Source organism: Scyliorhinus torazame, chromosome 15 (assembly GCF_047496885.1).
Source record: "Scyliorhinus torazame isolate Kashiwa2021f chromosome 15, sScyTor2.1, whole genome shotgun sequence".
Lineage (NCBI taxonomy): Eukaryota > Metazoa > Chordata > Chondrichthyes > Carcharhiniformes > Scyliorhinidae > Scyliorhinus > Scyliorhinus torazame.
Window position 1 is genome coordinate 71,991,595 of NC_092721.1, and position 25,710 is coordinate 72,017,304.

General features: G+C 46.0%; 1 protein-coding gene across 12 annotated transcripts in view; it reads left to right on the forward strand.

Annotated features, from left to right (window-relative positions):
* LOC140391621 (ETS-related transcription factor Elf-1-like) overlaps positions 1 to 25,710 on the forward strand; it is a 247,651-nt gene that overhangs the window by 157,288 nt on the left and 64,653 nt on the right. The window contains exon 2 of one of the 12 annotated variants that reach the window (XM_072476297.1): positions 7,623 to 7,779. The exons of the other annotated variants lie outside the window; for them this stretch is intronic. The gene's annotated coding sequence lies outside the window, so the exon portion shown is untranslated. The remainder of the gene's footprint in view (positions 1 to 7,622; positions 7,780 to 25,710) is intronic. 12 annotated transcript variants of the gene reach the window in all.

A 25,710-nucleotide genomic window follows, 5' to 3' on the forward strand; every position in this document is an offset into this window, starting at 1 on the left:
ATGAGTCCAAGTGCCTACGCCGGAGTAAAAACCGGAGTGTTTTACTCCGGCGTCGGTACCCGTTCCCAGACCCCTATTCTGGGGCCTCCGTGGGGTTGGCAGGGGCGTGGTGTGATTTGCGGGGGCGGGGCCTCGGCGCGCCATCGGAGACCCGGCACCGCATAAAAGACGCGGCGCCCTGGGCCCAGCGCATGCGCAGTTGGGCAGGCACAACAATGACGCAGGGCTATAACATTGCTGGTAGAGGAAAGGAGGCGCGCCGACAGAGAGGCCAGCCTGCCAATTGGTGGGCCCCGATCGCGGGCCAGACACCTTCGGAGGCCCCCCCGGTGAAGGCCCCCCCCCCTCTGCATTCCCACAGAGTTCCCGCCGGCAGCAACCAGGGGTGAACGGCGCTGGCGTGACTCTGTCGTGTCGGAGCAGCCGCTCGGCCCATCCAGGCCGGAGAATCGGCGTCCCCGCCGATGCCGGCACCGCGCCAGCGCAAATGCCGCCGATTCTCCACACCTCGGAGAATCGCGCGCCAGCATCGTGGCGCGGTTGCTCCGATTCTCCCGCCCGACGCGGGGCTCGGAGAATCGGCCCCCCATATCTCTCTTAATACTGATCTTTAGTTCCTCCCTCTCTCCAAACCCTGTGTTCCCTAACATTTCTGGTATCTGATTTGTGTCCTCATTTCTGAAGACAGAAACAAAGTATGTATTTAGTTGTTCAGCCATTTGTTTGCTCCCCATTATAAATTCCACTGTTTCTGACTGTAAGGGATCTACATTTGTCTTCAATCTTTCTCTTTGCGTACCTAAAGAAGCTTTTACAGTCACTTCCCCGCAAGTTTACTCCTACTCCTATTTTCTCTTGCATTAATTTCCTCTTTAACCAGCAATACAACACAACCGCCTTTTCCTTTTTGCCTGCCCTTCCTAAATACTGAATACCTCTGGATGTTCAGTTCCTATCCCTGATCACCCTGCAGCCATAGAATCATAGAGTTCCTACAGTGCAGAAGCAGGCCGTTAGGCCCACCGAGTCTGCACCGATCCTCTGAAAGAGCACTCCATCTAGGCTCACTTATCCCCCACCAAACCTATAAATCTTTGGGCACTAAGGGGCAATTTGGCATGAATGCCATGTCTCCATAATCCCGATCATATCATAACCTGTTTACATCCATATGTTTATCCAATAAACTTTTAAATGCCCTCAATGTTGGCGAGTTCACTACTGTAGCAGGTAGGGCATTCCACGGCCTCACTACTCTTTGCGTAAAGAACCTACCTCTGACCTCTGTCCTATATTTATTACCCCTCAGTTTAAAGCTATGTCTCCTCGTGCCAGTGTAGGTTAGATGGCTTTTGTTTCGGTGCAACATCGTGGGCCGAAGGGCCTGTACTGCGCTGTATTGTTCTATGTTCTATTCTGAGAGACAGGATCTACAAGCATTTAGAGAGGCAAGGACTGATACGGGGCAGTCAGCATGGCTTTGTGCGTGGAAAATCATGTCTCACAAATTTGATTGAGTTTTTTGAGGGGGTGACCAAGAAGGTAGATGAGGGCAGTGCAGTAGACGATGTCTACATGGACTTTAGCAAAGCCTTTGACAAGGTACCGCATGGTAGGTTGTTGCAGAAGGTTAAAGCTCACGGGATCCAGGGTGAGGTTGCCAATTGGATTCAAAATTGGCTGGACGACAGAAGGCAGAGGGTGGTTGTAGAGGGTTGTTTTTCAAACTGGAGGCCTGTGACCAGTGGTGTGCCTCAGGGATCGGTGCTGGGTCCACTGTTATTTGTGATTTATATTAATGATTTGGATGAGAATTTAGGAGGCATGGTTAGTAAGTTTGCAGATGACGCCAAGATTGGTGGCACAGTGGATAGTGAAGAAGGTTATCTAGGATTGCAACGGGATCTTGATCAATTAGGCCAGTGGGCCGACGAATGGCAGATGGAGTTTAATTTAGATAAATGTGAGGTGATGCATTTTGGAAGATCGAATCAGGCCAGGACCTACTCAGTTAATGGTATGGCGTTGGGGAGAGTTATAGAACAAAAAGATCGAGGAGTACAGGTTCATAGCTCCTTGAAGGTGGAGCCGCAGGTGGACAGGGTGGTGAAGAAGGCATTCGGCATGCTTGGTTTCATTGGTCAGAACATTGAATACAGGAGTTGGGACGTCTTGTTGAAGTTGTACAAGACATTGGTACGGCCACACTTGGAATACTGTGTGCAGTTCTGGTCACCCTATTATAGAAAGGATATTATTAAACTGGAAAGAGTGCAGAAAAGATTTACTAGGATGTTACCGGGACTTGATGGTTTGAGTTATAAGGAGAGGCTGGATAGACTGGGACTTTTTTCCCTGGAGCGTAGGAGACTTAGGGGTGATCTTATAGAGGTCTATAAAATAATGAGGGGCATAGATAAGGTAGATAGTCAACATCTTTTCCCAAAGGTAGGGGAGTCTAAAACTAGAGGGCATAGGTTTAAGGTGAGAGGGGAGAGATTCAGAAGGACCCAGAGGGGCAATTTCTTCACTCAGAGGGTAGTGAGTGTCTGGAATGGGCTGCCAGAGGTAGTAGTAGAGGCGGGTACAATTGTGTCTTTTAAAAAGCATTTAGATAGTTACATGGGTAAGATGGGTATAGAGGGTTATGGGCCAAGTGCGGGCAACTGGGACTAGCTTAATGGTAAAAACTGGGCGGCATGGACTGGTTGGACCGAAGGGCCTGTTTCCATGCTGTAAACTTCTATAATTCTATGATCTATTTGCACAATTAATTCATTCACTTTATTGCGAATGCTCCTCACGTTAAGGCACAAAGCCTTCAGGCTTGTCCTTTTAATGAAGTTGGTCAAGTAGTTGCTGAGCTAAATAAGAAGATTAAAAAGTTTAGGAATGAAGAGAATAAACAAATACATGGATGAAATTGTGGAATAATCGAAATAAAAGTTCAATTTTTGAAATGTCAACGGGGAGTCTTTGAATGTGTGCAGAAGACTGGAACATCTTGTGGAAAACCTAGAAAACGATTTGAGTAAAGGGAGAGTAAAAATGCTTCAGTGCACGTTTGTTCATCTGGTGCTGATCAGAACAATGAAAAGAGACAATCTCTTATGGAGGAAATGAGAAAGGAAAATAATTTTGAAGTTGGTTGCCGATCAGATTTACACTGTTTCAAGTGCAAATGTAAAGAACTGATTCATAGACTTTCCAGTGCAGAAGGAGGCCATTGGGCCTATTGGGTCTGCACTGGCCTTTGGAAAGAGCACCCCACTTACGCCGACACTTCCAAGCTATCCCTGTAACCCAGTAACCCCACCCAACCTTTTTGGACACTAAGGGCAATTTAGCATGACCAATCCACCTAACCTGCACATCTTTGGACTGTGGGAGGAAACCTGAGCACCCGGAAGAAACCCACGCAGATACTGGGAGAATGATTGAAGGCATGTTTCGATTAGCAGAGGAGAAGAGTAAGAAAAGTTCCATGTTCCCCTGTGTTAATTTTTAGAAATCTCGGGAAAAGACATTTGCATTACGTATGACTGAATTACATTCCTCTTCGAAGAGGGGAAGACCAGCACAAATACTAACAAGGTTGAAACCGTAGGACAAAATAGAACTAGAAGTTGGTCAATATGTTGCTTAAGAAAACTTTAATGTGTCTTCACTACCTTTAGTAGACCTTGAAAAGATTCCACCCAAAAAGATATAATTGTCCCTATTCTATTCAGAGTTTAAAGGAAAGATGTAGGTGAAACGCAAATTATGAAAAATCTGAGGTTTAAATTCTGTTAATCATACTTACTGCATGTATTGATCTGTGTTTTAGTTAAACCGTAATTGTACAAACAGCATGTGTAGTGTAGTCATGATGCAAAAGGAATTTCTTTTGTATAGAATGTAATAAACTATTTGTTAGAAGATTATGGCAAGGTCTAATTAAAAAAATGTAAAACGATTGCAAAGAATCCTTCACTGTCGTGAAGTTTTCATTCTTCTGGGGCGGGGGGGGTTTGAAGTTTAAATTGGAGTTTGAGAGCTACAGGTTCCAGCAAGCCTTGGGACTTCTGCATTTCGCAGTTCATTTTTTACGTTTTTCAGACCGGAACCAGCCCTGCACACTTGTGCAGAAGAAAAAGAAAAGTGAAACAGTGCGAGTAGGTCGGGTGACCTGAAGAGAAATGCCATTCGGGAAAAGGACACGGAGAGGTGCAGCGAGAAGGTCCCAAAGCAGGGACTGGGGCAGAAGAAAGTCCGAGATAAGAGACGAGGGTTGAAATCAGAAACCAATCCGGTTAAGTAAAGTTGAGGGAAGAAATATGGAAGAGCAATGGGCTCTGAATTAGAGAGTGCTGGGGGAGAAGACCTGAACCAGTGTGGACTCGAGCGCAGACTGAATATCTGAGAGGCCAGCTGAAGGTTGGTGGCCACTTGAAGCAGTGGTGTCCTGCTTGGCCGGGCTGAAGTTGTCTTGGAAAGTGAAGCTTGAGTGTATGCAGAGATCTAGGAACCCTGGAGAGTTCCTTGTTGAATCCATCCAATTGGAAATGACATTTGCAGAGAATTCAAAGGCAAGTTCTTGAAGTGTAGTGATTGGAAATCTTTATGGGAAAGTCGTATTTAGTGAAATAGTTAGCTCACGGTGTGACAAACATCTAGGTGGGTTGGTGAAAAATCCATGGAATCTTTTTGGTGGCATCTTTCACTTGTTTTGATTTTGGACGTCCAACCACATTTTGCCTGTTAATGAGTTTAAGATAGATCTTTCTGAATTTGTATATGTCGGTAAAGATATAGCTGGGGTGAAAGAATAGTGAATATTTGCATCATTTTCTTGTGTTTGTACTGATATCTTTCCCACCTTGTTGGTCTGGTGTAATAGCATTCATTTTACTTGTTGAATGGTTTTTGCTTTGTTAAACGCCCATCAGAAAATTTGTGAGAATTTGTTCAGTAACTGTCCTCCTGTTTCTAAAAATTAGGACCAATTCAAGCCAGGTTTCATTCTAGGATCTGACTTGTCCAGTATTAATATCAGCTGGGATCATAACCAAATACCTAGTCTGATGGCCTACATCTTGGGGTTCCGAGTTGCAGCAAAGATAATGGATGCCCTGGCTGTGACCTTCCAAAATTTCTTCGGTTGTGGAGCATAACTAGTGGATTTTATGGTACGAAATATAACACTTCTATTCAAAAAAGGAGGAAGAGAGAAAATTGGGAACTCTAGGTCAGTTAGTCTGGTTCAGACATTTGGAAAATACTGGTATATACTCTTAAGAAACAGAAAGTTTTAGTGTGACAACACCTGGAGCACTGTGTACAGTTTTGATGTCTACCGAAGGAAGGATAGATATACTTTGAAGTTGTGCAATGATAATTCACTCGATTTTTGGAATGAAAGGGTTGCCTATGAAGAGACATTGAGTAAATTGAGCCTCTGCTGTGGATTATGGAGAAGGTTTGATGTTCTCATTGAAACCTAAGTTTTGAGAAGGATCTGAAGAAGCATCATATGGATCTGAAACATTAACTCATTTCTCTTTCCACAGATGCAGCCAGAATTCTCTGATTTTATTTAATGTTTCCAGCACCGGAATATTTTAGTTTTACTTTGAGGGCTTGGCAGGGTAGTGCTGAGCAGCCGTTTCACCTGGCTGGAGAGCTGAGAACTGGGGTCATAGCCTCATAGTTAAGGGGTCAGCCATTTAGGACTGAGATGAGGAAACATTCCTTCATTCGGAGGTTTGTGACTCTTTGGAAACCTTGACCAAAGAAAGCTAACAATGCTCAGTAGTTGAGTCTATTCAAGAAATCAAAGGATCAGATAGCAAAGTGGAATTTGAGTAAAAGTTCAGCCATGATCTTAATGAATGGCAAAGTAGGTTTAAGCCGGATGACCAATTGATTGCTGCTCCCATTTCTTACATTCTTATCTTTAATTATTTTACCCCCAAACAGCTTTGAACCTGGGTGTAACTTAATAAAAGTACATCAAACTTTTGTTTTTTTAAATTCCAGTTGTCACAGCACCAACAGCCTTTTGATGGAGAGAATTGTGACTACCCAATATGTGAAAATGTGCTCTCTAATTTCTCTCCTGAATACCCTAGCTCCAATTTAAAATTATCATCATTTTCCCACCGAAGGAAGTGGTATTTTTATATCTGCTCTATGGAATCATTTTAAACATTTTGTTCACCCTCAATCTTCCAAACCCCGGGTAAATTTTGGTTCATACTCTCCAAGGATAATAAGGTGCTTAGAGCCAAATGCAATAGTCCAGATGGGGCCTGACCAAGATTTGCTCCCCTTTGTATTTCCGCTCTCTACAGACCAGCATAACTTTTTGATTACACTTGTAAGTGCCCCTTTGGGGCGGTGCAGTGGTTAACCTCACCATGTTAGGGACCTGGGTTCAATTCCAGCCTTGGGTGACTGTATGGAGTGTGCGTGTTCATGCCCTTTCTGTGTGGGTTTCCGATGGGTGCTCCAGTTTCCTCCACAGTCCAGAGATGTGCAGGTTAGGGGGATTAGCCATGATAAAATTGTCCCTTCCTGTCCAGGAATGTACAACTTAGGTTCCGGGGGAGTGGGCCTAGCTAGGGTGCTCTTTCAGAGGATTGATACAAACTTGATGGGCCGAATGGCCTCCTTCAGCACTGTAAGAATTCTATGATTGGGCCTGTGCACAAGGCTTTAGTAATTTGTGTACTTGGGCAACAAATCTCTTTGCTCCTTCACAGTTTTTAGTTTCAAAAGCATAACAGCTGCTCTGATGATGTGTTTAGAGGGTTAGGATCTCGAATAATTCTAAGTGACATCTCCATTTGGTTGGATTGTTAGAATGGTGAATAGAGAAATTTCATCAGGGCAAATCAGTGAAAGGAGGGTGATTGTAGAGAGAGTAATGGAGAGACAATCTATGTATGTTATTTGTTAAAATGTGCAATTCATGCCCACAATGTCACTGCTTTTGGTAATATGTTTTTTGGCCGCTTAAGCTCAGTTGGCTGTGAGCTGGTTTGTGACGCAGAGCAAGGTCAGCAGCGCGGGTTTGATCCCCGTACCGGCTGACGTTATTCATGAAGGTCCCGCCTTCTCAACCTTGCCCCTCACCTGAAGTGTGGTGACCCTCAGGTTTAATCACCACCAGTCAGCTCTCCCCATCAAAGGGGAAAGCAGCCTATGGTCATCTGGACTATGGCGACTTGACTTGACTTTTGCATTTACCCTTGAAATGCTTTGTAAACTAGCGTGGTGTGGCAGTCTCTGGCCACTAGTTGGCTCACTGGATCCAAAGAGTCTCAAATTTGTTGCCACCACTTAAAAACAAACTCTGTCCGGCCATTGCCAATTTATCAGTAAATTATGGTAACACAACTGTGTGCTACTGTATTACAGCATCAGTCATCATCCAGAGCTTCTCCCTCCTTCAATGCAACACCGGGTTCAGACATTTTCCACTCCGAGTTATAAGCTGTCCATAAGACATAGGAGCAGAATTAGGCCACTTGGCAATTCAATCATGGCTGATATTTTCTCATCCCCATTCTCCTGCCTTCTCCCCATAACCCCTGATCCCCTTATTAATCAAGAACCTATCTATCTCTGTCTTAAAGACACTCCATGAATTGGCATCCACAGCCTTCTGCGACAAAGAGTTCCACAGATTCACCACCCTCTGGCTGAAGAAATTCCTCCTCACCTCTGTTGTAAAGGATCGTCCCTTTAGTCTGAGTCTGCAAGGACCTGATTTAAGACTTTCCTTTTGATGAGGTATGGAAATCTGTCAATTTTTCTCATAAAACTGCTGCTCTTTGTCAATGACAGTCCGTGTGTGGACGTGACCCGAAGGTGACCTCCTCTGTCTTATTTGTCTTATTGCTTCTTTCTCTTGCTTGCACCCCCCCACTCCCTCCCCTCCCCTCCAGGCACCACGCAGTAACTTGGGAATATAATGTCAAGATGATGCTTCGGCCCCCATCACTGTCATAGCATCTTTGTTAGTGCACAGTGTCACCTGCCATGAGGGATTTCTGTCCCAGAGAGAGTGCTCGCGTATCACTGCAAGCATTATAAAACATGGTTGATATCTAATGGCTTGGACATGTTTACAAGTGACTGCCACCATCTATCAGTGCATTTCAAACTCCCTCTGAAGCTCTGAGTCAACCCTTAAAATCTGCTCTTTATCCCAAAGACTGTGAGGGATTGGTGTGTTTGCCGTCTGATCAGCTGCTTCCTTGCATCTCCCACCAGCTCAGGGAGCCAGATTTCCTTTCAATTTCCACCGCTGCCCTAGCCCTCAACCTGGATCTTTCATTTTCTCCTCGTTCTCCTTCTACCTTCTCTGAGCTCATCTTGTCTGACACACACGTCCAGCTTTCACGAGCCTATTCCCATTAAACAACTGCTCACCCAACCCCCCGCTTCCCATGTTACCCGATTATTGTCCTTGTCAAAGAAAAGTCCCTTATCTCACCACCCTTGCAAACAGCTGCCCCATGTCCGACTTTCCAAAGTGCTTGAACATGTCCCTCCTTCTGGAACTCGTGTTCGAATCTCGCTGGTCAAGGTTCAGCACCGCCACAGCACCGAAACTGCTCTCCGTGTCTACTCCGAAACCATTGTCACAAATAGTATTGTCATGTGTGACTGTGACAAAAGCTTTCCTGACCTGTTTGCAGTCTTTCACAGAGTTGACCACATCATCCCCTGTAACGATATATAAAATATCATTTGTGTATAATTTAACAACCGAACTGTAAGCAAAGATAGGTACCGTATGCATAGACTGAGATTCAGCATCTGACCACTAGGCAGCATGATGACAGGTGGACATTACTGGAACACATGAGGTGTGCAGCAGAATGTGAATAGCAGGCGTAGAGTCCAGTCGCATATTGAGTAGCTCCTTAGTCAATAGTAATTAATACTAGTTATTCATCTGGGGCTGGTTTAGCACACTGGGCTAAATCGCTGGCTTTTAAAGACGACCAAGGCAGGCCAGCAGCACGGTTCAATTCCCATACCAGGTGCTGGAATGTGGCGACTAGGGGCTTTTCACAGTAACTTCATTGAAGCCTACTTGTGACAATAAGCGATTTTCATTTCATAATTATTTGTGTTTTGCCATAGTATCCAACTGTACCTATCGTTCACATGGTAGAAACCTTTTATAGTGTTTAGTTCGTGAATAAATAGCTTTGTTCTTTTACAAAGCCCTATGTTCTCTAATTGAGTCAACCACAAAGACATCACCATCCGTGAACATAGAGAACATTACATCCTCCTCTGATGTCTCTTTTCTGTTGTCCAGCTGGTTGGACTGCTCTCACCTGGCTCCATTCTTATTTTTTTAACATAAATTTAAGAGTACCCAATTCATTTTTTCCAATTAAGGGGCAATTTAGCGTGGCCAATCCACCTACCCTGCACCTGTTTGGGTTGTGGGGGCGAAACCCACGCAAACACTGGGAGAATCTGCAAACTCCACACAGACAGTGACCCAGAGCCGGGATCAAACCTGGGACCTCTGCGCCGTGAGGCAGCAGTGCTAGCCACTGTGCCACCGTGCTGCCTGCCCCATTCTTATTTCATCATAGCCAGAGTATTACTTGCAATGGCTTCTCTTCCTGCTCCTGCACTGTTACCACAGATGTTCCCAAGGATCTATGCTTTATGCTTGACCAATACCCTCCCAATCCGCTCCTATTTCTCATCTTTATGCTGCTCGCTAGTGACGTCATCGAAATCACATTTTGCTTTTCCCATGTACACTGATGACACTCAGCTCGACCTCATTGCCACTTCTCTCAACTCGTCTACTGTTGCTGAATTATTAGACAATTTATCTGACATCCAACACATTGTTTCCAGTTGCTGCCGGAACCTCTGTTCCCTAGCTACCTACTCCGTCCCCCTCCTGGCAACAGTCAGAGACTAAAATAAAGTGTTCAAAATCTTGGATGTCATGGTTGACCCTGAGCTGAGCTTCGGACTACTTTATTCATGACATCACTATTTCCACCTCTGTAACATCACCTGATTTTGCTGCTCAGCTCATTTGCTGCTGAATCACTCATAAGCCTTTGTTAATTCTACTCTGGGCGATTCCAATGTGTTTCTGGCTGGTGTCTCACATTTTACCTACCATAAACTGGGATCATCCTAAATGCTGGTATCCAGGGGCGGGATTCTCCGATCCCGCGCCAGGTCGGAGAATCGCCGGGGGGGGGGGGCGTGAATCCCGCAACTCCGGGCCGTCGCCGCGGCGTCAGTCGGGAGCGCTCAACGCAGCCCCCCCCACCCCCCTGGCGATTTTCTGCACTAGACGGGCCGAATGCTCGCCGAGTTCGACTGAGTCCCGCCGGCGTCATTTGCGTGTCGTCCTCCCCGGCGTGACCTTCGCGTTCTGGCTGCGGGGGCCGTCCTGGGGGAGGGGGGATCCGACTCCGGGGGGGGGGGAAGGTTGGGGGGGGGGGCCTCCACGATGGCCAGGACGGCGATATAGGGCTACCGATCGGCGGGTGGGCGAATTCTTGGGGGGGGGCCTTATGTTCCTCCGCGCCGGGCTCCTGTAGGGCTCTGCCATGTTGGCCGGGGCGGAGGCGGCAACCCACGCACATGTGCGGACCCGTGCCGGCCGTGGTGTGCATGTGCGGACCTGCGCCGCCCATGCTGCCGCCCATATCGGCAGCTGGAGCTACGTGAAGCGCTCCAGTGCTGTGCTGGCCCCCTGTGCGGCGCAGGATCGCTGCTCCTAGCGGCCAGATGATGCTGTCGTAAAATGCTCCAGCGTTTACGACTGCGTCAACACTTAGCCCCATTATTGGAGAATCCCGGCCCATATCTTTTAACTTACACCAAGTCTCATTCATCTATCTCACTGATTTACATTCGCTCCTGGCCAAATAAGGTCTTACGTTTAAAATTCAAGTTCCTCCCTGGCCTCACGCCTGCCTATCTAGCCTTCTTCAGCCCCACAACCCTCCGAGGTACCTCTGCCGATCTAATTCTAGCCTCTTGTGCATTTCCCATTTAAATTGCTCCATCATTGATGGCTATGCCTTCAGTTGCCTTGGCCCTAAGCTCTGAAGTAATCTCCCTGCACCTCTCCATCACTTTACCTCACTTAAGACACTCTTTTAAAGCCTACCTCTTTGGCCAGACATTGGTCACCTGTCCTAATATCTCAAATCTAATTCTCAAATGTCCCGATTAGTACTGGAACAGTAAGAATCTTTGCCTGAGTACTGTCGTAAATTTACCTGAGAGGGGCAGAGCCATACCTTCATTTAATGTCCTAATGTGCAAGTGATTTACAAATGTTGACGGTTTGGGAGTAGAATAACTTTGCTCAATGTGTCGGCCTTGGTGTTATGGTTGCACTCTAGCCTCTGATCAGAACGTTGTGCAAACTCCGTTGTCAGGATGTTAGAAGCCCTGAGGAATGCAGCAGTACCCGAGTTGCCGCCTTTCAGATCAGACCTAGGCTTCAGATCTGATCCTTGACTATCTGAAGAAGAGCAGGGAAGTTTTCCCAGTCTCCGAACCAATGTTTACCCCTCAACCAACATCACAAAAACAGATTATTTGGTCGTCATTTATCCAGCTGTTTTAATGTGACCTCGCTGTGTGCAAATTGATAGCAACCTTTTCTACATCACAATTGTGATTACAATTCAAAAGTCTTTCATCAGCTATGACTGCTTTGGGACGCCCTGGATGTGTGAAAGGTGGGATATAAATGCAAATCTGTCTTTCAGTACATTACAGTATCTGATGATAAGACGTTGCTGACACGAACTGTTTCCAGTCATTAAAAATTCCACCACTCATTGGAAAAATGAGACGGGGTCCATGGCTTTGTCTGAGTGGTCACCCAGAGCTTTGTGGTCCCTCAGTTAATGCACGGTGCACGTTCGTACCCACTGTGTGGTTGCCCATTTACTTCACTTAGATTTTTTTCTTCCAAGATTTAAATTCAGCCTAATTTGCGTGTGTTCTTATGTAGTAATATACTGCAGGATATATCCGAGGATGTTTCATATATCCTGCACGGTGAGGACACTGATCTCCATGGAGGAGGCAGTGACCCCATACAGAGACCAGAATGCATAGGAATTGTCAATTTAATATAGCACTTCATTTCCTGTCTGAGCTTTCTGTCCTTGGTTCCTACTCTGTTCAGTGACGCTCAGCATAAGCTCGAGGAAGAGCACCTCACCTTTCCGCTATTAAGAATTTTGCAGCCTCTCGTATCAGCAGTTCACCAATTCTGGGTGGAAACCTCGTCCCTTTTTTTGGGTGACAGCTATTGGTAATGGTTCTGCTTTTCCCATTTATGTCTCCTCCCAACACCACTTTATTTTTGTTTCTTGTTCATTACTGTCTCTTTTTGCCTTTCGCTACCATCTCTTATCTCCTGCTTTCCACCCCATCTCGAATTTTGTTCCTTCCTCCCCTTTCCCTGCCCGGTTTAACAGCTGTTCCACTTCTGACAAAGTAATAATAATAATCTTTATTGTCACAAGTAGGCTTACATTAACACTGCAATGAAGTTAGTGTGCAAAGCCCCTAGTCGCCACACTCTGGTGTCTGTTTGGGTACACTGAGGGAGAATTCAGAATGTCCAATTTACCTAACAAGCACGTCTTTCGGGACTTGTGGGAGGAAACCGGAGCACCCGGAGGAAACCCATGCAGACACGGAGAAAGTGCAGACTCCGCACAGACAGTGACCCAAGCTGGGAATTAAACCTGGGACCCTGGTGTAACATCTCATCTCTCTCCAGTTGCCAGACCTCCAAAGTTTCCAGCATTTTGTCTTTAACTCGTAAGAACTGGGGCAGCTTAAGGAAAAATAAATCGCTGTCAGATTTTTACATATAGTAACAGATTATGAAAACCTTGGCAACAGAAGGCATCGAATATGTTGCACGGCGTCAATTATTTAACAGTTTTACAACTATACATAAGTTTCCTTCAAGCCATTCTTCCCAGATAGCATATCAGTTTGCCGCCTTGCACAGTCTCCACGAACCTGCCATGTGTGATAAACAGGTTGCAGCACACTTGTGCAGTCTGGATCTGCACTGGTCAACTTCCTTGATCAGGAAGATTGTATTCTAGTTGTGAGGGGCAACACAGTCTTGTAGAAAAACCATTGCAATCTCTTTGCTAAATAGTCCAGCTGATTTGAGAAATGTTTAGAGAGCTATGCGAGTGTATACTGCAGTACAAAGGAGGGATTTTGAAGCCCTTTAATAGAAGTGGTGAGTGAAATTACCAGCATGAAGATTCTTATGATTACTCTATAGTGCATCAAGTGAATTAATGCAGGTCCAGTCACATGGCATTGAAGGAATTTTAAATTTTGCCAGTGTTTAGTTTTGTCAGATTTTAGTTTATTGCTTCAGCAATTGATCCCATTTATGGTCCGTGTAAACCTTTAGGGATGTTGCACTCCAAACGATTGTTGGCATTCGGTATATTTATCAATCCAGTACCAGCTGTTTAAGGAACAATCACATTGGAGTGAATTTTCTTTTTTTTGGTTTGGTTCTCTGGATTTAGCCACATTTACATCTGCAATTTCCATACTTCCTCCAAATATCTTGGGCGGGATTCTCCTCCCCCTCCCCCCGTATTCTCCAGTGCCGGCTTTTGGGCGGGCGCGTGGATCACGCCACGCCGGTCGGGGGCCATTGGTAGCGGCCTCCCGGCAATTCTTTGGGCCCCGATGGGCTGAGCGACCGTCAGTTGGACCTGGCTGGTAGGTCGGCTGATGCGGTCCTGGGTGGGGCGGGGGGGGGGGGGGGGGGCTCCGGGGGAGTCCCCACAGTTGACTGGCCCGCGATCGGGGCCCATCAATCTGCGGGTGGGCCTATGCCATGGGGACACTCCTTCCTTACCCCGTCAGCATCTGTAGGGTTCCACCGTGGCCGGCGTGGAGAAGAAACCCCCTGCGCATGCGCAGGAAACACATTGGCCGGTCTGCGCATGCGCGGAACCACGCCGGCGGTTCTGTGCATGCGCCAGGTCGCGCCGGCCCTTCGGTGGCGGTTGGCCCGACGCCGGAGTGGTTCATGCCATTATTGGCGCCGGCGTCGGGCCATCCCACCAATTGCGGGAGAATCCCGCCCCATAGATCTGAAAGTCCAGTCTGATCGCAAACTGAAGAACAACTCTTGCTGTGTCTTTTTTCCTGCAAAGCCCCCCTCCATCAACCTCCCCTTTTAAGGTGTTTTTGAAAATCTGTCGTGTTGACCAAGCTTTTCATCAGCCCTTCTAAAGTCTGCTTCTTTGGCTCAGGTTCCATCTTTCCCTCTCTGAAGTGCTTTGTGATTTTGTTTTCTACATTAAAGGCATTAGATAAATGAAAAGTTGTTCCTGTAAAACGCCCTCCCTTCCAGTAGCCTGTTTCATCAAACATCTTAAAATATTGTTGAGTAGGTGACCATTTCTGTTAACTTGTTATTTCGTTCAGTTATTAAATTATTGAACCCCCATCCCACTTGTGTCTTCACATAAACTATAGTACACCATTTTTCGCTGAGAATGTATCACAATTACCGCATTGAATCTATTTTCCACAATGTGAATCTTCATAAAAGATGTTTGTTTTAAAAAAAATTTATATATGTGTGTGTATGTGTGTGTATATATATATATATATATATATATATATATATATATATATGGTATTGACTTCAGCTGAAGTTAGACCAATGTCTGCACGTGTTCTGTGCTCACAAGTACATAGAATTGTTCTCAGAATTGATCTTCTGAATCAAGCAATAACAAAATGGTTGCTCCAAAACTTGCTGCGATAACGATCGATTCTCCTGTTATCATGTTGGGGTGGTGCAGTGGCAAGGGAAGAGCATCATGTTCATATGTCTAGTGTGGGTTCCTCATTTGCCTTTGCCCTTTTGATAGTAAACAACCGATTGTGCAACCAATTTGTCAGATTTATTGGGAATGGAAGTGTGTTCCTTTGAACTGCTGAATACCTCAACACCAGTTGAATGCCTTTTAAAGAAAACAAAGTGAGTAAATCAAGGCTTGTGGTTGTGAGATAGTCATGGATTATTTCTGCCTCCTACATTTTCACTATGCGATTGCATGTGAATTTCTCAAGGAATCTATCTTGTTCCTCTTTAATTGAAATTTTTATTTTGTCTAAAATAGAAATGCTGGAAAGTCCCCTACTCAAACATCTGTTGGTTTCCAGTTTCCAGTCTGATTAAGACTCTGAAATGTCCCAGTGTATGAAATGCTTTTTTCTATTTAGATAATTAAAAGAATAAATTGGGTCTAATTTGCAAACTGCAAGTAGTGGTAAGGAAGTAGACTTCTAGACAGTTAAGCTGATACACTTGACCGCACTGCTATAATAGAGATAATCGTTGGGTAACACATCCTAAAACATTACAACAGCTTGTATTTATGTAGTGACTTGAATGAAATGAAATGAAAATCGCTTGTCACAATTGCTTCAAATGAAGTTACTGTGAAAAGCTCCTAGTCGCCAATTCCGGTGCCTGTTCGGGGAGGCTGGTACAGGAATTGAACCCGCACTGCTGGCCTTGTTCTGTTTTACAAGCCAGCCGTTTAGCCCACTGTGCTAACCCAACAGCAGTGCTACACAGGAACATTATCAAACCAGGAAGTATTGGGACAAGTTGCTAAAAGCTTGGTCAAAGAGATGGTTTCAAGGAGCATCTGAGAAGAAGAAGTTGAAGGAGCGAGGTGGAGAGAATTTAAAGAGGAAATTCCAGCGATTAGGATGAGGCAGCTGAAGGCACAGTTGCCAGTATCGGTGATTAAAAGTAGGGATGCACAAGGTCAGTTTTGAAGGAAGGTTGAGATCTCAAGGTTTTAGGGCTGAAGGAGTTTAGAGGTAAGGAGGTGTGAGGCCAAGCAGTGACTTGGTCCAGATCACCCCAGTCCACGCCGGCATCTCTTGGTCCAGATAGACAAATTGACTTGAATAAATGTACATTTTTATTCCTGGTAGTAAGTAATTTATGGATACAAGCTTTTGGTTTTTTTTCACGACGCAGTCAGTAGTTATTTTTGGCAGATCCCTTTCAAACTATGTCATCGACCACAAGGCACAGACCCTAGTTGAGAGCCCCTGCTCTAGAATCCCTCATGGTTCTGCTGTTGGCCCTATCTGTTCCTCATCTGCATCGCATGGGAGTTAGCCCTGTGTCTTTATATTTACACTGGCTCCATCCAGCTTTCCACTGGCATCACCCAGATTTCCACCCTCCAATGCTTCTTTGATCAGCTGCTGTTTCCTTCAGTTAAACATATGGATGGCAAAAGCTGTTGTCTTCAGCCTCCCATTCCTTCTCCAAATCCTCCTTATCCTAAGCACCAATTTCATTCCCTTCCCAACTGTTGCCTCTGGTTGAACTAGATTGTTTGTTGGGGCTCCAGTTTCCTCCCTCGAGACCCAAAGGATGTGCCAAAGAGGTGAATTGGACATTCTGAATTCTCTCTGTGTACCCGAACAGGCGCCATAGTGTGGCGGCTGGGGGATTTTCACAGTAACGTCATTGCAATGTTAATGTAAGCCTACTTGTGACACTAATGAAAATTATCATTATTCTTACCTACCCTGCACCCCCCCCATCCTTCATAATCACTCTCCTTTCATGGACATGGCCCCCTTGGACCCTGACCTTGGCAGTGCCAACTGGGCACCCTGGCAGTGCCACCCACCCAGGCACCTTGGCTGTTCCAGGGGAATGGCTATCCCTGCCCTATCCCTGACCACCCAAGTGTGCTCTCTGGCCTCTATTCGGCCAACCCAGGTAAAATTTATATCAGGTGACTGTTCCCCACACGGTTTGAGAGCAAGGCCTGTATTTGACCCTAACGATCTCGATCCAAAGAGGAAATACCTGCTCCATAAGACAGGACAAAATTCATTGTTACGTGGAAGAAAATGAATAAATGCCTGTCAACAAGGTGAAGGGGGCAGACACATGGGAGATGAATGTTTTATGCAGAGGAATGTAGGGTGTTAAATTTTAGTCAAAAGGATGACGTTTGGCAGTACCATCCTAATACAGGTTGAGCATCCCTTATCCGAATTCCGAAATCCACACTTTTATTTCGAGCACGTGCAGTTCCCAACACATTTGCAGTTCCAACACAAGCTGCGCATGTGCAGTTCCAACACAAGCTGCGCATGTGCAGTTCCAACACAAGCTGCGCATGTGCAGTTCCAACACAAGCTGCGCATGTGCAGTTCCCAACACGTGCTGCACATGTGCGGCTGCCAACACGTGCCGCACATGTGTTTCTCGACCCACACCGTACATGCGCAGTACCCATTGCGTGCCACACCTGCGCAGCGCAGTATATTTTGAAATCTGAAAAATTCAGAAATCCGATACACACGGCCCCAAGCATTTTGGATAAGGGATTTTCAACGCGTAGTTCAATAAAGGGGTGCAGGAACAGACCCAGGGGTTCACAAAACTCGTCTTTGAAGATGGCAATCAGAAACATACTGGATACTTGCACACTATGAAAACATGGTTAGATCACAGCTTTATTGTGTCCAAGCCACCACACTTTAGAAAAGATATCAAGGCCTTCAGAAAGGATGTAGAGATAATTGGATAGTACCAACAATGAGGGTCAGCTGTATCTAGAGACAAAAGAAGCTGCTACTGTTCATTTAAAGAAGAAAAGATTAATGGGAGATTCATAGAAGTGCTCAAAATTGATGGGTTTTGATCGAGCAGATGGGGATAAGCTATTTCCATGAGCAGTTGGGTTGCTAAACCGAGGAAATACTTATAAAATAATTGTCATCAGACAGAGTTGGAGGAGATTAGTTCTTTTTTAGCTCAGCAAGTTGTGATCTGCAACGAACTGCCTGAAAGAGTGTTGGAAGCAGATTTATTAGTTACTTTCAAAAGGAAATTGAATCTTTCATTAAAAAAGAAAAGGTTGTGGCCATTATGACAGAACAAAGGAGTGAGATTGATTGATAGGTAGCGTTTGAAAGCTTGCACGCTGAATGGCCTTCTGTCCTGTGTGAAATGAAATGAAAATAGCTTATTGTCACAAGTAGGCTTCAAATGAAGTTACTGTGAAAAGCCGCTCGTCGCCACATTCCGGCGCCTGTTCGGGAAGGCTGGTCCGGGAATTGAACCGTGCTGCTGGCCTGCCTTGGTCTGCTTTCAAAGCCAACGATTTAGCCCTGTGCTAAACCAGCCCCTTTTTAGTTGTGTGTGTATATATATTTACAGTGGCCACTACTGTAAAACTTCTGTTTTTTTTAATCATGTGTAGTAACCACCAAGCCAGGCAATAGTTTCCACAGTAGCTAAATGGAGCTCTCTCAGCCCTCCGCTGAATTTTGTCAGGGGGGCAGACTTGTAATGATGTGAGTCACTGAATGGGGTGCACCACAGCTGCAGTCTAGGTGCCCTGCAAGGCACCACTTGTGCCCGTTTACTGTGCAAAGGTCTTGGCCAGTACGGAAACGGTTGAGGAGTGCCCAATGTTGGTGTGACCGGTTGAAGCCGGGTGGAAGGACTATGGGATCAGTGGTGAAGACGTTGTGTGATATTGAATTTAATGCTGAGTTAGGCTACCTCCTCTTGTCTGTCTTTCAAAACAAAAATGATCATGTTCATCAACTGTGGTATTTGGTGGGGTTTCGCTGGATGCAAGGTGACCGCTAAGGTCAGTCTGTACCCAGAAGGTTCTGCAGCAAAGACGACAGGATACTGCAGGTGATTTGAATTTTGGACGAGTTGCTGGCTTGGGTTTCCTCTGCTTGAGTTTTCTATCTGCCTCAGATATGCGCTTGTATCTGAAGGAGACCGCATTGTTTGTTTTATATGACTGTGCCACATATAAGCAGTGATCCTGGGCAAGCTTCTCACAGGACTTGGTTGGATTGCTTTATTGTCACATGTACCGAGGTACAGTGAAAAGTATTGTTCTGCATGCAGCGCAAACAGATCATTCTGTACATGAAAAGAAAATACATAATAGGGCAAACATAAAATACACAATGTTGACACATAGACATGGGCATTGGGTGAAGCATACAGGAGTGCAGTACTACTCAGTAGAGAAAATGTGTTAAGAGATCAGATCCGTCCATAAGAGGGTCATTTAGGAGTCTGGTAACAGCGGGAAAGAAGTTGTTTTTGAATCTGTTAATGCATGTTCTCAGACCTTTGTATCTCCTGCCCGAGGACGAAGTTGGAAGAGTGAGTAAGCCGGTGGGAGGAGTCTTTGATTATGTTGCCCGCTTTCCTCAGGCTGCGGGAGGTGTAGACAGAGTCAATGGATGGGAGGCGGGTTCGTATGATGGACTAAGCTGTGTTCACGACTGTCTGTAGTTTCTTACGGTCTTGGGCCGAGCAGTTGCCATACCAGGCTGTGATGCAGCCAGCTAGGATGCATTCTATGGTGCATCTGTAAAAGTTGCTAAGTCAATGTGGACATTCCAAACTTCCTTAGTTTCCTGAGGAAGCTGTGGTGCTTTCTTGGTCGTAGCGTCGACAAATTGGTAGTTGACATCAAAAGGCTTCAGTGGGTCCTTTTTTGACCACCATGCGAGCGCACCCCAGACTCGAGCTCTCCATGAGCGAGTGTCAGGCATTCTACCTACATGACTAGACGAACTTTATAATAATCTTTATTATTGTCACAAGTCGGCTTACATTAACACTGCAATGAAGTTATTGTGAAAATCTCCTAGTCGCCACACTCCGGCGCCTATTCGGGTACACGGAGGGAGAATTCAGAATGCTCAATTCACCTAACAGCATGTCTTTCGGGACTTGTGGGAGGAAACCAGAGCACCTGAAGGAAACCCACACAAACACAGGGAGAATGTGCAGACTCCCCACAGTGACCCAAGCCGGGAATTGAACCTGGGACCTTGACACTGTGCTATCGTACCCGATGTGACTCAGTGTGACTGTCTCAATATGGTGTGGACGCCTGGCATGCCAGCTCGGATAACCATTCAGTGTCTGGCATTTTGCCCTGCCCTCTGATCTTCAGAAACTTTCAAAGGCAGCTCAAGTGAAAGTGATTGAGCTTCTTGGCGTGATAGTCCGAGCCTCACTTGTGTAGAGCAGGGAGGGCAGGACAATTACTCTGTTGACTTTCAGTCTGGCTTTGGCTCAATAATGAATTATTCAGTGACATGAGCAGCAGTCTAAATGCATCTTACTGTGCTGCGTGTAAAGTTGAGAAAAGTACCTTGTCTGCCATTACAACCAATGACAGTTTAATCATTTTTCTTTTTTATTGTAAATGATTTAAAGTTTTTCAATAATTTTACAAAACACTCCAAAAAGGAAAATAATACAAAGAAAGAAGGGCAACATGCCAACAAAACAATTTAACCCTCTAACCGATAAACAGTTTAACAAACTAACACCCAACTCAAAACGAACTGGGGCATGCGTACCTTACATAAAGGAAAATAAATCAGCCCCCCGCCCCGGGTTGCTGCTGCTGTTGACCTCCACCTAACGTTCCGCGAGAAAGTCAAGGAACGGTTGCCTGGAGAACCCCTGCAAGGACCCTCGCAAGACAAACTTTATCCTCTTCAACCTGAGAAACCCCGCCATGTCGTTGACCCAAGCCTCTACGCTTGGGGGCTTCGCGTCTCTCCACATTAACAAGAGCCTTCTCCGAGCTACCAAGGAGGCAAAGGCCAGGACTCCGGCCTCTTTTTGACTCCTGCACCCCCGGATCATCCGATACTCCAAATATCGCTATCCCCCAGCTTGGTTTTACCCGAGTATCCAAGACCTTGGACATAGCCTTCGCAAAGCCCTTCCAAAACTCAGCAAGTGCCGGGCACGCCCAGAACATATGGGTGTGGTTTGCTGGGCTCCCCCAACACCTCACACATCTGTCCTCCACCCCAAAAAGCTTACTCATCCTCGCCCCTGTCATTTACGCCCTGTGTACCACTTTCCACTGGATGAGGCTGAGCCTAGCGCAAGATGAGGAGGAATTGACCCTGCCCAGGGCATCAACCCACAGGCCCTTATCCAGCTCCTCCCCCCACTTGCCCTTCAGCTCCTCCACCGAGGCCTCCTCCGCCTCCTGCAGCTCCGGGTATATCTCCGAGACCTTACCCTCTCCGACCCACACGCCCAAAATCACCCTGTCCTGTATCCTCCGGACAGGCAGTAGCAGGAATTCCCCAACCTGCCTCCTCACGAACGCCCGAACCTGCATATACCTAAAGGCATTTCCCGGGGGTAACCCAAATTTCTCCTCCAGCGCCTTCAGACTGGCAAAAGTCCCGTCGCTGAAAAGTCCCCCATCCTTCTAATTCCTGCCCGGTACCAGCTTAGGAACCCACCATCTATCCTGCCCGGAGCAAACCTATGGTTGTTCCCTAGAGGCCCCCACCTCCCCCTGTTCCGTCTCCACTGCCCCCAAATCCTCAGTGTCGCTGCCACCACCGGGCTCGTGGTACTGTGTCGGCGGAAGCGGCAACGGTGCCGTCACCAGTGCCCCCAGGCTAGTACCTACACAGGAAGCTGCCTCCAGTCTTTTCCACACCGCCCCCTCTCCATCCATTACCCATATCCGAATCATCAACACGTTTGCTGCCCAATAGTAGGCGCACAGGTTCGGCAGATGGCTCCTGGTTATTCCAAAGTAGGAAATTACTTAGGGGAAAATATAGCCTTTCCTGGAACATTTCTTTTTCAAAAACTGGTCACATGGATTGCTTCTGATGCATATAACCATATGCTTTCTATGACTTTTTTGTACTAGTACAAACAGCAAACATAGACTGTACCTATAATTGGGTCTGCCAGCAATTACTTAATAAAACTGGCTTAGAGGTCCAACTTCATGACTCACCAAAAATGTAAACGGTTGTCAAAAATGTTTTGGGTCATGACTGCAGCAGGAAACATTACTGATGGGAATTTGCTCACGAATTGTTTGACACAACGCGGCGCTGTCTCTCCCTCCTAGCCAAAACTGGTAGAATCACACTTGCAGCATATTGTAAAACCCCACTGAGCCTTTGAAGGGTTAGCTTTACTTTCTGGAGTTAAGTACCATTATTCAAAGGTAAGTGAGATCCTCAACAGTTAGTCATCGTGCTTTGTGGCAGGTCTGTTTAAAATACCGTTTGTAATATTTCTAGAGAAGACAAGTGTTTGCACTTGAGAAATAAGCTTCCGTGTGTCGCTGTACCCCTTGGATTTGATTCTTTGCTTCAGATTTTTCCATCATCATCACCACTTCACTCTGGTGTTAAATAGATTTCCTGCAGAGCGAATGTTCTGAACCTTGCCTCTCGGTGTGGTCCCTCGTTTGGGGAGCACGGATCGCAGAGAACTGGGTTCAGAGGTCAGCACATATGACCTCGTATTTAATTTTCCAACTGAATGATTGACTGGAAAATCAGGAGGACCAAAGCTCCAATCTGTTGGCTCACTATATGGAATTCAGTACCAGAAATAAAGTTTGGAAATGTTATCCTCACCAGGTTTACCAACAGTTGAAGGGGGCAGAGTATGCAAATAGATACAGCAGTAGGGAAGACTTTGGAATATTATCAAGTTGAATGAAGCTGGCAGCAGTTGGTTCCAATTGATGACGTTTATTATTGAATAACAAATCAGCAAGGAGCAGCCGTAACAACAGATGTGTCACAAAATTGACCCAGATGGTGACTGGGGAGCACAAAAAAAAAAACCCTGGAGGGAATGAACTGGATTTTTGGTAGACAATTCGCAAGGTTTTGAATATTCTAATAAAAGGCAGTTACTGTTGTATTTAAATGCTATAAGCATTGAAGTCCTGTGAATTCAAAATTGTCTCATTCAAATTATTGGACAGTTTTAAAAAATAAATCACCGTGCAAAATGACTGAATTAAGCAAATTGAACGGCTCTGCTAGTGGAATTTAATGAGCATCAATGTAACCTGCTTAGAAGGCAATAGTGGAGGTGGCAGGCCCCAACCTTGAAAATTAATGATTGGGCAAAAAAAGGACTTAATTATAAAATTGTTGACAACTGCAACATAGACCTTTAGGCCATGTCAAAAGAAGATGGAAGTGATTCCCAATATTTGCTAACTATCAGTAGATAACTGGCATGATTCTCCATTTGGGAGATGAGGGGCGGGTTTCTCCGTCGCGCCGCACCAGATTTCTGGTTCAGCACTCTGTCAGGATTCTCCGTTTCGCCAGCTGGGCAATGGGATTTCCCATTGTGGGGCAGCCCCATGCCGTCGGGAAACCCGTGGGCTGCCGGCAAAACTGAGAATCCCGATGGCAGAGACGTCAGCCCTATGTTCTTCCGCCGGAGATGAATTGCAACTGATTTGCCCTCGCGCTAGGGGCGCAAATCCAGAACAATTCACAATTCCTTGCCATGCAGATTTATACATAGCGGGGATTGTGAGGGATACCCACAAATCCCGCTATCAGAATGCCATTCTGAGTCGGCAGCCTGATTAAAGCAGTCCGGTGGCTGGGTACCCCCTCCCCACGCAGTACAAGTGTGACCCCCTCATCAGAGACCTCCCCTGAAGAGAAAATCTCACCACAGATTTCCCCCTTCCCATTACGGAGAACCCCCATAAGAGAGACCCCTGCCTAGAAGCCTCCCCCCATAAATGCTCTCACTTCCTCTTTTGCTCTGTAGAAAGCATTTAACTGTTTATGATGTGGTCCAGGAGCTGTCAATCATAGCTAGATTTTGATAAACATTGTGGTTCATTTCAAAGCTGACTACTTGAAATCCACTCACGGATGAAGGGAGATTAATTAAACAATCCAGACTGCTGTCAATTACAGCAATTAAACAATCGAGACAGCTGTCAATTACAACCTAGATAAAGCAATTTCACATAGATATGCAGATCAAAGATCTGAGGGGGTTTAAACCCATCTGGCTGGTCCTCCAGCATATCATGGCTGATCTGTACATAAATTTGATTTAGTCAGCCTGGCTCTCTTACTCTTACCCAACAAAACTCCATTGACCTGAGTATGAAAGCAAAATACTACGGATGCTGGTATTCTGAAAATAAAAACAGAAAATACCAAAAAATCTTTGTGGGTCTGGCAGCATCTGTGGAAAGAGAAACAAAGTTAACCTTTCAAATCCATATGACTTCTCCAGAGGGGTAGAAATGTAATAGATTTTGTACTGTTGAAAACTGGATGATAGTAGTAGAAGGTCAGGGATAGGTGGCAACACGGGAGAGATTTGACAACTATGACATGGGCACAAGATAAAGTGGGAGGTAATGATAGTGCTAAATACTAAGTCTGGTGCTAATAGTGGCATAAAGGTCAGACAGCAGAATGTGTTCAAAGCAGAACAAGAGTCGGCAGTCTCTGAAATAAAAACATAACGAGTTACAGACTGGCCCTGTAAGGGGAGGGTGTTGGGATAAAATATCAAAATAGCGGACCGTGTCCAAGATCTGAAGTTGTTGGATTATTGGCCTTGGTCTTGACCAAAGGTTTACATTCAGGCTGGGATTCTTCATTCTGGAGCCTAAGTACTTCTGACGGCAGAGAATTGAGACTAGTCTCCGTTGGCATTGGGAGCGGAGTCCAGTTTGCGAGTCTCTCCCCTTTACCATAAAAATTTATGCAAGGGGGAAGAGTTCGCAGGAATCCAGGTATCGGGTTGCCAATTTGAGGGGGTGACCCAATCCCAAGGTCTGGCGGCGTCCCCCGTTCCCGCACACACAATGTAAATCTTGCACCCGCTAACCAATAGTGGCATCCCTCCCCCCCCCCCCCCCCCATTACTGGGATAATGGGTCACTCGCTCCCCCACAGTACACGCTGATCAGAAACTCTCGGCAGTCACCAGAAAGCTGAAGAGCAGCCCAGGCATTACAGTGAAAGATCCCTGCATTTTTGCTTACCCTTACCTAGCATCTGCTACTTCAGACAAAAATGTTTAAAGCAGCAGTTGTTTCAAGTGGCAGAGACTCCCTCGAAAGCCAAGTTTACTTGAAAGGGCTTCATATCCCTCCACAGCCGTTGAAATGCAAAACGCCCATTCAGTTCCTCTTAGTCACAGCTGAAAGCACTTGGCTCCTTTTGATGTGGTCCAGTGCTGTCAATCATAGCAAGAGTGTTTATAAACATTGTGGATAGCATTAAAGCAGGGTACTTGAGATGCAGTCAAGCCTGAAGGGAAAGATAGATAAACAATTCACCAAGTACCTTTCCCTAGACTAATAAAATGTCAATCACTGGCTGGTGAAATGTAATGATGTGTGAACTTGAATGAGAGTTTTGCATTTAAAGCGCTGCTTTAATCACTTTCCTCTGAGGCAGCAGTGATCTTTCACTGTACTGCCTGAACTGCTCTTCATCCTTCTGGCAGGGGTGACTGATTGGGGGGGGGGTCTCTGATGTGGTGGGGGGCAGTGTTCGGTGGGGGAGGGGGCAGGTCACCCTCGTGTGCGTGCTGTGGGGATGTAACCCATTGTTACCTTGGTGGGGGGAGGATGTCCCTACTTGTCGGGGGGAGGTGGCGGTGGGATCAGGATTTTCATTTGGGGTGGGGGGGGGGGGGCTTCCAATGGACTTTGCGGGGAACCTCCAGTATGCACAGACCCTCTTGTCCCACATATGGGTCCTCCGTATCAGGGTCACGTTTGGGCAAACTTGCACCAAAGCCCACCATGTGGC